The 13,354-nt window shown below is 39.5% G+C and overlaps 1 pseudogene; it reads left to right on the top strand.

Moving 5' to 3' along the window:
• LOC118857579 overlaps positions 1–13,354 on the top strand; it is a 129,964-nt pseudogene that overhangs the window by 68,759 nt on the left and 47,851 nt on the right.

Here is a 13,354-nt window from a genome sequence, read left to right on the forward strand (position 1 = left end):
AGATTGACACTTTTTAGCACTGAGTTAGCAGAGCCAGGGGCCAGATTATACAAGGCTGATCCCTGTTGTCCCAAAGAAGGCCATGGTACTTGTGCCCCTGCTCTGCTCCCACTCTCTGTGGACAGGGATGAAAGACAGCTCCTCGATCAGCAATAGCAACTTTAATTTATATAAAACCATGAGGCTTGGAAAGCACTTTCCTCATGGCAAGTCTGTTTTATAAGCATTTTCAAACTCATTTTACAGACAATGAGACTGTCACATAGAGAATTGACTTGCCAATGGTGGCACAGATTAAGCCAGAGCCAGAACTCAAACTCAAGTCTATCTGACTGGGTACATCCCATGTGCCTTCCAGTGTATTCCAACATATTACTTGGCTTCCCCTGCCAGTATGGGAATTTGTTTTTGCTTGATTGTGAAACCAATTACCGAGGCTTTGTTTTTCTTTTTTCTTTTCCCCATCGTGGAGGCAGAGGTAGGTGGGAGGTGGGAAAGAGAAAAAAATTATAAAGGCTTTTTAATTGAGAAAATAAATGAAATTCAAAATTAAGACTGCTTAGATTCCTGAGTTATCCATTTTGGGTGCATTTTTAGTTTTGTGACATATTGCTTCAGCTGTGGATAATAAGATCATTCAGCTAGTCAGGGCTTTCTCTGTCCTTTCTCACTCCCTACAGCACCTACTAAAGTATTTTGCTAGAGCTTGATGCTGTCTGGTTGGTGAACCAGCTGCAGTGATACATGATATTCATGAAGAATGAGCTGGCATTAGTTAATGGTGTATCTGCCTAATTTGGGCATAGTCCAGGAGACGTACAATGTGAGCCTGCCGGGCAGAGAGCTCGTTCAAATTTGTTTGGAGCTAGGGTAAACACCTATTCAGCATCTGACTGTAGTATTCTAGCATCCCCTTTTCTCCTTCCATCTCTTCCCCCACCATATGCAACACTCTCCTCTCTGCTTTGTCCCTCTCTTTTCTGCTTCCCTCCCCTTCTCTCTATTTTTTACTTTTCTTCTTTCCTTCCACCCTACTCATGTCTTAGGCTTCTCCAAGAGAACCCTGAAGCATTTATGGGCCACACAACTAGAGTCTGAACTAATCTCTGCTTAGCAACCCCCAGGAACTTCATTGGTATGATGTAATGTTATTGCTGCTAACTCAGACTTCCAAGAATGACTAAGCATTGTATATATACACACTTGTATTCACACACATGCACATATACATGTCTGAAGTTCACAATTATCTCTGGTTTTGGTGGTGTGCTGAGTTCAGGGATTTGAGGAGTTGACTATATATGAACTCAGAAAAGAAGCCAAAGGCTGATCATGGTAAAAGCGGCAGTAGCAACTGATCCCTACCACATTTTTGGCATTCATGCATGCATGCATATGATAAATTACTTCCCCCATTTTATATTCCACTTGACTGTTCTTTCTTGTGTGTGAGCTAAAAATTGCACTCATTTACATTATCATTGATGGTTTCATTAAATGTTATTAAAGCAAATTCATAAGTATCACATACTAGAAAATGAGCACTTATCAGGTGTGTGTGTGTGTGTGTGTGTGTGTGTGTGTGTGTGTGTTTAGGGGAAGGAGGGAAGGAATGTGAAGTAGATGTGTCTAATATAGAGATTATTAGAGTAGTAACCATTCAAGTCCACTAAACTAGACAAGCTTCAACATGATGAGTGATGATTTTGAAAGCTGCAGGAGCTGGATTTGAATTCTGGCCATGTTACTCTTTGCGTGGCCTTAGGCAAGTCAGCCATTTAACCTCTCTGGGTTTCAGTTCCCTTGCTTGTAAGATCAGAGGGTGGGACCAGGTGATTTTTGGAGTCTCTTCTAGCTCTAATTTCTATAAATCTCTAAATTTCAGATTTGCCCTTAATAAGCCATGAAACTATAGACAAGTTATTATACCACCCTGTGGCAGTTTTTTCTTTAGATATAAGATGGAGATAGGATTAAAATCACAGGAGTGTTTAGAAAACACTCGAGAGAGAGAGGAGGCAGCTAGGTGGTGCAGTGAGTAGAGAACTGACTCCAGAGTCAGGAGGACCTGAGTTCAAATCCAGCCTCAGACACTGGACACACTTGCTAGTTGTGTGACCTTGGGCAAGTCACTTAACCCCAATTGCCTTGCCTTCCCTCCTCCCCCCCCGAAAACCAACACTCAAGAGAACAGGTGTGATCCCTGGGTTGGAGTCAAAGGACTGATATTCAACCCTAACTCAGTTACTTACTACTTCACTTCTCATGCCTCCATTGTTTTATCTGTGAAATGAGGGAGTTGGGCTAGCAGGTCAAGATTCAGTTTTTGACATTTTTCTAACTCTTTTGTTCAGTTATTTTTCAGTCGTATCCGACTCTTTCTGACCCCTTTTGGGGTTTTCTCGGCAAAGATAATGGAGTGATTTGCCATTTCCTTCTCCAGCTCGTTTTACAGTTGAGGAAACTGAGGCAAACAAGGTTAAGTGACTTTCCCAGGATCACACAGCTAGTAAGTGTCTGAGGCCAGATTTGAACTTAGAAACAGGAGTCTCCCTGACTGACTTCAGTCCTGGCACTCTATCCACTGCACCATCTAGTGACCTTTCCAGCTCTAAATCTGTGTCACTCCAAACTCTTTCAGGTCCTCTGAAGGAGGAATCAGTAGAAGTTTAAGTTCGATTTACTCCATAAATGTCATTTTTGAAAGGTGATATCAAAAATTGATTTTGCATCATCACTTGAATTTTCAGTGTTCCCTTTACTCCCCTTTTTCTTGCATTAGGAGGTAGAGAGTGGATAACATTTTTCAACAACATCTTAGTTGAAAAAGTAGAAAGGTACATGTAAGGTTAATTGATTTGCAGAAAGAAAATTGGAAGTTGTCAACTTTTCTCAGTTGTAATTACAGCAAACACAAGTTTGCATTCAGTAAACAAAGCAATCCTGGTCTCTTAATTTTAAATGTTGTATTTCACTTTGTTTTTCTCTTTGTTCATTTCTTCCATGATTTTTTGGAGTAGGCAGCACAGAACAAGATTTAAGTAGAAAAAAATGTATTTTTAATGATGCGGGGGCATAAAAGAGATGACTCACTAGTCCTATATTTCAGCCAATTTTATATAACATACAGTTGAAATACTTTGGCTTTGATTTTAAAATAAATCTTATTCAAGCCTGAATTTATATTGCTTGAACCTAGTAACATGTGGTGATACCATATACCAGGCTGTGTGATTTTTAAGAAAATATTAAAGGTAACCACAATTGAATGAACATATCAAGTGATTTTTTTTAAAGGCAGTCAAACAAATGTTAATTAAAATCCAGCTGTGTGCAAGGTACTGCACTAGCGCCCCAGGGAGAATGACGATAATCAAATAAGGTTTACAAAGCACTTTGCATGGAAGAATGCTGTTATAATCTCTGAACTTAAGGATTTTACAGCCTTATCAGGCAGACAAGACTTAAAACAAAACCCTGAAAAGCTAACTAGGACTAGAACAAATAAATACATAGAAGAAAACAAAATACGGAAGTCATCAATAACATCTGCAGAGTACTTACTATGAGAAAAGATACTGTGTTTTGAGCTGGAGGTACAAAGACCTAGTCCATATGTTTTCCACTTAAACAGGGAATATACAATAAAAGTAGTGTTGGTAGCAATTCATATATGTTGCTTTATTAAGCTAAATAATTTTACATCTGCTTTTTCATTCGTTCTTCCCCCAAAAAATCTTTGGGAAATTGTCATTATGCTCATTTTAGAAATGAGGAAATTGAGACTCTCCAACTGAGTAAGTTGCTCAAGGTCATATAGAAAGTGGCACAAACGGGGCTCAAACTCAGATCATCTGACTCTGAGTGTGATGATCTTTCCACTACAAGCGATATAGTCAAAGCCACAGTGTCTCTCAAAAAGAAGATGGCGGCATACCAATTAATCAGGGTTGTGTTTAGCAAGTGGGATAGCCAAGAGGTGCAGCAGGAGGTCAAAGGATTGTTAACTGCTTTCCTCCCACTATCTATGATATTTTACCATCCATTTATTCCATACTACTGAGGTTCCGGAAGAAATTGACATAAGAAGCGTGTTTGATGACTAATAGATAATGATGTGTGGCCATTCTATCTTGATCATGATGTCTTCAGGTTTCCCATTGGAAAAAAAATTCAGTCACATTGATTTCTCCCTTTTTTGATCTCTTCTTGCATAAATAGTCTGTACTACGCTTTTGGCTTCTCTCAGGTATTAATTTAATTATGGATTATATTGTCTTATATTATTCTTCAAGTCTTCTTCCCTTACTCAGATATAATATGAGTGTCTTTTACTTCTTTTTAAACCCATAGCACACAGCGTGTGTTGGATGCTGAATAGGTGCTCATTAATAAATTGTAAACTTTTTTATCACAATCAGAGCCAAATGTCCAGGATTATATAAGAAAAGAGCCTGGCTTTTTTCTAGACATTTTGAATAGGTGGTGGTCACAGCCTGTTCTGCCATGATACCCAATTTCCTGGTGATTCTTATGTAAGACATTTCTTCTCAGAAGTATCATATCCGGAAGGTGTACCTTTTGATCCAACATCGTGGGTGTTTGCCCAGGCTGTTTGCTAAAGGAATTTTGATTGCAAGGAACAATAGAAAGAGGGTTAGGGTATTTTCAGCGGGTGGTTAACTTATCTATGAATTGTAATGGTACTAAAACCACAGTGTGCTTTCTTCAGCACTTTTTATGGTACAAGAAATAAAATTATATCAGGGGTAGGATGAAAGAAGAGCACATTCTAATCCTCTACCATGATACATTGAAAATAAACTCCATCGTTTGAAATTCTGTAAAATCTTATCCATTTCAAGCTCAATTTCAGAAGCATAGTTCACTAACTCCATATTGGAAAAGGGTTATGGAATATAGCAATCCCAGGGATGAAGTGAACCATCTGCTGGTAGTTGAACCTACTCACAGAATATAACTAGGTGGGCCAAACATACAAACTTTAGTAATACTTAGGGAAGCAATAGGCTTATGATTACTGACACAGGGGTAGAGCTGGGAGCTTGCTTGTCTTTTTTTTTTTTGCAGGAGGGAAAGCATGGCAATTGGGGTTAAGTGACTTGCCCAAGGTCACACGGCTAGTAAGTGTGTCAAGTTTCTGAGGCCAGATTCGAACTCAGGTCCTCCTGACTCCAGGGCTGGTACTCTACTCACTGTGCCACCTAGCTGCCTCTTGCTTGTCTTAGGACAGGGAGAAATTCTTATTATACCTACACTTAAAAAGGGGGGTTCAGTAATTTCTCCTCCTACAACCTGGACAGAATTTTTTAAACATGATGGGCTTGCCAGGCAACAAGAACTATCTATACAGACAGATCAAAGTACAAATTTTTTCCTCAATACCTTGGGGGTATTATCCCCCCTATAATACTTCAGTTGGGATGGAGGTGAGGCTCACAGTTTATAGCACACTGATGTCCAAAGCTGGCATGACTACTAGCTTCTGTTGGGTTAGAGTCTGGGACCTGGCCTGGCTCCTCAGGATGAAGTCTGCTGAGCTGATTTCAACATCCAGCCTGCCCAATTTAGGCTAGATCTCTGTGAGCTAAAGTTCTTGGCTAAGGTTAGACCCTCCTTCTAGAACAGAAATGGATGAAGAAAAAGGTCAAGGACTTTAGCCTCAAGGAATCAAGAGGACCTAAGGTCTTCCCCCCTTATCTGGTTTCACCAGCAGTGACTGGAGTCACTCACCCCACAAGATGTAAATGCGGCAAAATCTAAGCCATGGCTTGTACTGACTCAGGGCATTTTGAAGATGCCAACGTTTCTAGCTGTGGAGCCAGTGGAAAAAGGCTTCTTACAACCACATGGTAGGCCAAGGCAAAATATCCATACATGCTCCTGTCATAACAATTTTCCCAGAAGCGGCTTCCTAGTGTCATCCAAATGGATAATGCTATCTTAGTATGCTGATAGGGATCGACACATGCGCCAGATCCCCATTAAACTTGGGGGAACGATGATGTCACCGATACTAGCAATAGTGGTTTCTGAAGATTTGTAAATCACCCTACTGAAAGTCTAACTGGGTCTGGAGGGAGTAAAGATGGAATTGAGTCCTATATCAGTCGTCAAAATCATTAACCTCTAGAGGCTTCTCCTTCACCATCTGTAAAAGGATAGGATTGGACTAAATAATCTCTAAGGTCTGTTCTTATTCTCAAAAATCTTAGGACCTGATTTTGTACAGACTCTTCAAAAAGTGTGCATGAGCCCTTGAAGGACAAGACAAAGACATTGAACAATAATTCACTGGGAGGTGGGAGGTGCTTATTATTCCATTGTCCCTTGTGTGATCTATACATATCTCCACTTAATGCTTGTGTGCTTAAGTTTCTCCACATAAAATAGAAGTGGTTTGGTGTAGTGGATAAAGAGTCGGCTTAGGAGTCAGTAAGAACTAGGTTCAAATTCTGCCACTGACCCCCTACTGGCTGAGTCACCCTGGATAACTCCTTTAATTTCCCAGTGCCCTCGGCAAATCTTCAAGACTATCCATTTTAAAATAGGTGTATTGGTAGAAGGAATCTCTTTAGAGAGAATTCACTATACCAATAAAATAATATATCCAGTCCAACTTTACCCCCCAAAATGCATATTGTGATTTTAAAAGTAATGTCAGTGACATTAAATTGTTGCATGTATCACTTGATAAGGACGTTAGAGATTATTTGGTATAACCCCTTAGTTTAAAAAAAAAAGCACAAAAGAAGAAAATGACTTTGCTCCCAACTACACAGCATTTTAGTAGAAGCACTAGGTTGTAGAGTCACAGAATCTCAGTTGGAAGGGACTTCAAGGCATGCCTGAGTAGTGACCTCTGTTACAATAGATCTAGCAAGTAGCCATTCAGCTTCTATTTGAAAACTTCAAGTGAGAGAGGGCCTGAGGCAGTTTATTCTACTTTGGGACAGCCCTAAGTATTAGAAATGGTGGGTGGTACAGTGGATAGAGCACTGGGCATGGAGTCAGGAAGACCTCAGTTCAGATCTAGCCTCAGACACTTACTAGCCGTGTGACCCTGGGCAAGTCACTTAACCCTGTTTGCCTCAATTTGTTTATTTGTAAAATGAACTGAAGAAGGAAATGGCAAAACACTTCAGTGTCTTTCCAAGAAAACCCCGAAAGCTGTCATAAAGAGTCAGGCATGAATTAAATGACTGAACAATAACAAACCTCATTAGAAAGTTTTTCTTTATGTCAAGACTTCTCTGCAACTTCTACTAGTACTTGGTTCTGCCCTCTGGGACCAAGCAAAACAAGTAAAATCTGAACAACCATCCCAAGCTCTTTGAACTGATCTTCTAGGAAATAATTTCCGGTCCATAAACGATTCTGCTCAATAATAAACAAGCAGCTACATTAAAAGATTGTTTAAGTATTTGTAGAATTATTGTAGCTGTAATGGACCTTTACTGGATTATCGTCCATGGTGTGCCAATTGTGGATTTACCCTAAAACTCTTTTCTAGGCTCTTTTCCCGCTTCATATTTTCTTAACCAGTGCTTTCATCAACTTTAATTTACTCAATTTTTATCTCTGCAGATGATCACAGATCTATATAATCTGCCTTAGTTTAAAATGTATATTAGACATTTCCAATTGTATTTTCCACAGGTAGCTCAAACTCATCATTCTCAAAACAAAGTCCACTACCTCCCTTCCAATCTAAGACCACCCTTCTTCCAAATTTAGCCTGTTTCTTTCAAAGCCACCACCGTCCTTCCAAGTCACTGGAGTTCGAAACCTCACTGTCATCCTCAACACTTCATGATCTCTTTCCTAATATTTCTAAGCATTTGCCAAGTCTTGTCCCTTTTACCTTTACATAATTTTGCACATCCTTCCTGTCTTTAGCTTGAGACATGTTCCAGCCTGAGAGACACATCAGACTGGCACTATCTTTTAGCTCTCTCAGCTTTTCATTGAGTACAGTTCAGTGGGGGGAGGGAGAAGACAGGGGGTTGGAGGAGTCATAAGGACAAAAGCAAAAGCAGATGTGGTGAATGGGGGAGGGAGGGTGAGACATAAGTCAGGAGGTAGAAGGCAGGGGTGGGGGTGGGATTTCTGAAGAATGAGGAAAGTCACTTTTGAAAAAAGTCAGCTGGTCTGGTCTGTGTGAAGCACCCTACCATGTTCTAGAAAGCCTCTCTTTATGCTGGACCTGTGAATAAGGTTTATGGACCTAGATGAATACTAATTCCATAGACCAAGAGAAACTCTGGTGGGAGTGGTAGGGTTTTTCACTTAGTCGTGGTTTGGGTAGGCTTGGGATGATGGTTTTTGGTTTAGCATCTTTCAAGGGTGGGGAGAGTACCTAAGGATGGACTTTGGGATGTGTGGCTTCTGAAGCTACTCTCTAGGGGCTTCTTCCAACTTTGTATTAAGGTACTTCCATTTCTTTTCACCCAAACAACCAATACGTCATTTCAGACCTTCATCACCTTTTTTCTGGACCAGGGGTGGGGAACCTGTGGCCTTGAGGCCACATGTGGCCCTCTAGGTCCTCAAGTGTGGCCCTTTGACTGGATCCAAACATCACAGGCCAAATCCCCTTAATAAAAGAATTTGTTCTGTAAAACTTATGATCAGTCAAAAGGCCAGACCCAAGGACCGGTAGAAGGCCACATGGGGCCTTGAGGCCACAGGTTCTCCACCTCTGGCCTACAGTGATTCAAAAACCTCCTAATTGGTTTTCATACTATGAATCTCTCTTCTCTCTAATCTGTCCTCCATATTGTTGCCAAAGAATTTCTTAAAATGTAGATCTGACCATTTCATTCTCTTATTCAACAAGCTATAGTAGGTTGCTGTTACTTCTAGAAATATATAAAGCCCTTCACTAGGCATCTAAAGTTCTCCTTGACCTTATCCCAGCTTATTTTTCTAGACTCATTAAACCTTATTCCCCCTCATGTTCTCTCTGGTCGAATAAAACCGACCTTATTGTGCCTTACACAAGATAATAAATCTCTGCGCTTTGTGCCTTTAGATAGGCTGCCACCCATTCCTGGAATGTACTCCATCCTCATCAGTGCCTCTTAGGATCTTAGAATTTTCAGATCAAAAATCACTTTCCATGTAAAGTCTTTCCTAATCTCCCTAGCTTTTAGTTTCTTTTCTTACCACATCACCTTGTGTATATTTCATATAGACCCTGTACCTATGCATGTATATGTTGTCTCCCCTATTGGAATGTAAGCTCCTTCAGGGCAGAAACTATTTTTGTCTTTGTACTCCAAGTACCTAAAACACATAGTGCTAAAAGCACATAGTAGGTACTCAGCAAATATTTGTTGATTGGTTGATTAATTAGTAGAACTTGGGGATGCAGTGACAAAAATGAAGCAATCCCTGCCATCCTGCCCAGGAGAAATTTACATTCTGTATGGGAATACAACACTCTGCTGTTGTTGTTCATCCTTTGTTCTTGAAGAGGGCCGATGACATCATAGATGACGTCTTGACTTGCATGTGAATCGGATTTAAGTGAGGCAGAGTTGCAAAAACTCATCAGCCTCACTGTTTCTTCCAGAGTCATTAGAGTCCAATGGCAAGATAAAAGTCAAGACAACTGGTAATGGCTTAGGATGCAGTGGATGACCTTGGCATCTTTGATGTCTGACCAAGTACTCAGCAGTACTTCTTCATCTGCCACCGGAACATGTTGTCCTCATCCATCCATTCTGCTGAAGGAAATGTTCACATGCTTGGAGTAGACATACTCCTAACTCATTCATGAGTTTTAGGCCTGTCAGTTACCCTCAACCTAGTTTAACCCTTCTACAGAGACAGTTTTACCAGGGTGTAGCCACTGTGCATACTACAGCTTCTTGGAACACAGGTGAGAATTGAGTGGCAGGTGAAGACCAAAAGTGGACAGGCTTCCCTGAAAATGGCTCAGCAAGCCCTCTTACCATAAGTGTGTCAGTCCTCCTCAAATACTCCACACACCCCAACATGTACATATATAAATAAATACAAAATACAAAGTAATTGGGGGGGTAGCAAGAGGGGAATCAGGGAAGTCCTGATGTAAAAAGTATCTCGAGCTCTACTGTGAAGGAAGCTAGGTTATCACTGATAATTTACAAAACAAGCTACAGTCCTTTGTACCATCTATCTTGTCCCTTGAAGGTCAAGCTCCCATGCCACATCATTCTTGTCCTGGAATATTATACTAATAGTTCACATGTAGTTGAGAAAGGGGTCTTTGTTTATGTCTTGACCAATTCACCTTTGACCCAGTTCCAGTTAGCTATGTTGAGAAAAAAGAAATAATTGCCCCATTGCCCTCCCTCATTTTGGCCCTTTCCACATTGTCAATCAGTCTTGTGTTTCTAACTTCTTTTGGTCTAATGGATTCTGAAAAGCTATTCGGGCAGTAACAGGTTGCAAACAAAGTCTCCTCAAATTTTTTTTTCCTTTTTTTTGTTCTTGAATAAATACCTAAGAAGCAGAAGCAATGAACTGGCAAGAGTGAACAAACGTGTCTGGAATTTACTGTTGCCATTTACTTCTTAAAAAAGAAATTAATCTGATTGATTTAGTGAAATGCATATTATTTTGCACCATAATAATGAAGCACAAATGGTAAGTGGTTCATATAAATGGCAAAAACATGATTATCAGATGAGGCTGAAGATTAGAGGACATGGTAAGAAAACACCTTATTGAGTTTAAGTTGTCACTAATCCTGTAATAATTACCTCTGTGGATACTGAGGATGGGATGGCCAAGTTACTGTCTGTGAGTTTCTTTTAGAAATTTGGTTTAGGTATGATTTTTTCTGCTTTTCTTTTCTCTTTCTTTTTTTAAAAAATTTATTTATTATTTATTTTTATCACTCTTCTCTTTTTACATTTTGAGTTCCAGATTCTTTTGCTTTTTCTGATCTCTGCCCCACCTGACGAGACTAAGTATATCAGTTATATATGTGAAATCATTCAAAACATATTTCCATATTAGCTACATTGAAAACAAAGCAAAAAAATATGTTGAGAAAGTTATACTTCATTTTCCACATAGAGGTTACCAGTTCTCTCTCTGGAGGTAGATAACATTTTTTCATCATGAGTCCTTTGGAATTGTCTTGGATCATTGTATTGATCAGAGGAGCCAAGTCTTTCACAGTTGATCAACATTACAACATTGCTGTTACTATACACAATGATCTCCAGGTTCTTGCCATGTTTTTCTGAGTTGCCCCCTGCATTATTTCTTATAACATAATAGTACTCCATCATGATCATATGCCACACCTTCTTCAGCCATTCCCCAATTGATGAGCATCCCTGCAATTTCCAATTCTTTGCTACCACAAAAAAGAGCTTCTATAAATATTTTTGTACAGATAGATCCTTTCCCTTTTTCTTTGATCTCTTTGGGGTACAGTTGTAGTAGTGGTATTGCTGGATCAAAAGATGGGCATAGTTTTTTAGTCCTTTGGGCATAGCTCCATATTGTTTTCCAGAATGGTTGGACCAGTTCTCTACTCCACCAAAAGTTCATTAATGTACCTATTTTCCCTCATCTCCTTCAGCATTTGTCCTTTCCAGTAGGTGTGAAGTGGTACCTTAGAGTTATTTAATGTGCCTTACTCTAATCAATAGTGATGTAGAGCATTTGATATGACCACAGGTAGCTTTGATTTCTTCTTCTGAAAACTGTTCATATCCTTTGACCATTTATCAATTGGGGAATGGCTCTTATTTTCATCAATTTGACTCAGTTCCCTACATATTTGAGAAATGAGAACCTTATCGGAGAAACTTGCTACAAAAATTTTTGGTATTACTTCATTGTCTATGGTAACTTTTTTAGCAAAATGTAGTTTCCCTAATGGTCTCTTTTAATTAACCCTGTTTTTGCTTTTGCTTTGTCTGAGATCATGATTGCCACTCTTGCCATTTTTACTTCAGCATAACAGATTTTGCTCCAACCCTTTATTTTAACTCTGTGTGTGTCTCTCTGTTTCAAGTGTGTCTCTTATTCATAGCGCACATGTCTCCCTGATTACATAACCCTGAATATACTAGGTCCTTGAGAAATATTTGTTAAGTTAAAAATGAAAAACACACTCTGATATTCTTATTCATAAAACCCCCAAATCCCCAAAGCTCAAATTGCCTTATTCCTACCCTTTCCCCCTCCAACTCCCCTTGTCCTAGTTGTCAGTAATATTAGAGATGGATAATGGTTGTGGTAACAGAAGAAGGAGGGAGAAGGCCCTGTAAAAGTGAACTCTGAATGCTTCTGATCTGAGCTGATCATTTTGTGACAAAGATAAGAGGAATAGGGAGTGAGAAGCAAGGAGCAACAGTCATTCGAAAGCCCCTAAGATAGAGGAAAAAAGGATGAGAAACACATCAGGGACCCAAGGAACACCTTAGTCCTAGAGCAAGTGGAATTGGAGAGGGGAAGGCTAGGAATAAGGCAATTCAAGTTTTGGGGATTTCCAAACAGCAACTAAAATCAATGTGTAGGAGGTGAGGACAGGCTAACTTTCTGCAGAAATTTGTTGAACAGCATTGGCTATAAAGATATCTCTTATCCTTTTGGTGTTATTGTTTAATGACTCAAATTCCCAACCACCAGAATCTCAGACAATGCAAAGTGGATACATTTCTTACTTTTCTCACTTGATAGAATGGGGGGAATGATAATTGGAGGAGGGGAGACAGAGACAGAAAGAGAGAATTTTAAAAGGCAGGGACAGAGACATTCACTACATGGAGGACAAATAGAATGAGCTTTTAGCCCCATTACTCAGTAAGCCAGACAGGTAAATTACTGGATCCCAGAAGTATGTCTGAGCATGGTGAGTGGGTCTCCTCTTAACTGCATTGCTATTATTTTTAATGGTCTTTGTCTCTAGATTCACAGATATCAATTTACAGTTATTTGGAAAGATCGTGAAGAAAGCCTCAGCAGATGTGGTTTAAATTTTAAATTGGTGACAGCACTGTATTAAATGTGTGAACATCACTAGAATAAAGAGTTATTTAATTGGAAAACTAATTCTCTTCAAAGATTAGTGAGAAAATATGGCTGGTAATGTTTTTGTCTAGTGTCACTACAAAATTTTATGAGGAATATTATGAGTGGATTAGATTTTTAAACAGCCAAAAGTCATGCAAAAGAGCCTGTTTCCATGGGTGTTAAAGGAACAATCTGTAAATGTTGTTCAATTGTGTCCGACTCTTCATGACCTCATTTGGGGTTTTCTTGGCAAAGATACTGGAGTGGTTTGCCATTTTCTTCTCCAGCTCATTTACAGATGAAGAAACTG

The sequence above is a fragment of the Trichosurus vulpecula genome, chromosome 7, assembly GCF_011100635.1.
Source record: "Trichosurus vulpecula isolate mTriVul1 chromosome 7, mTriVul1.pri, whole genome shotgun sequence".
NCBI classification, from domain to species: domain Eukaryota; kingdom Metazoa; phylum Chordata; class Mammalia; order Diprotodontia; family Phalangeridae; genus Trichosurus; species Trichosurus vulpecula.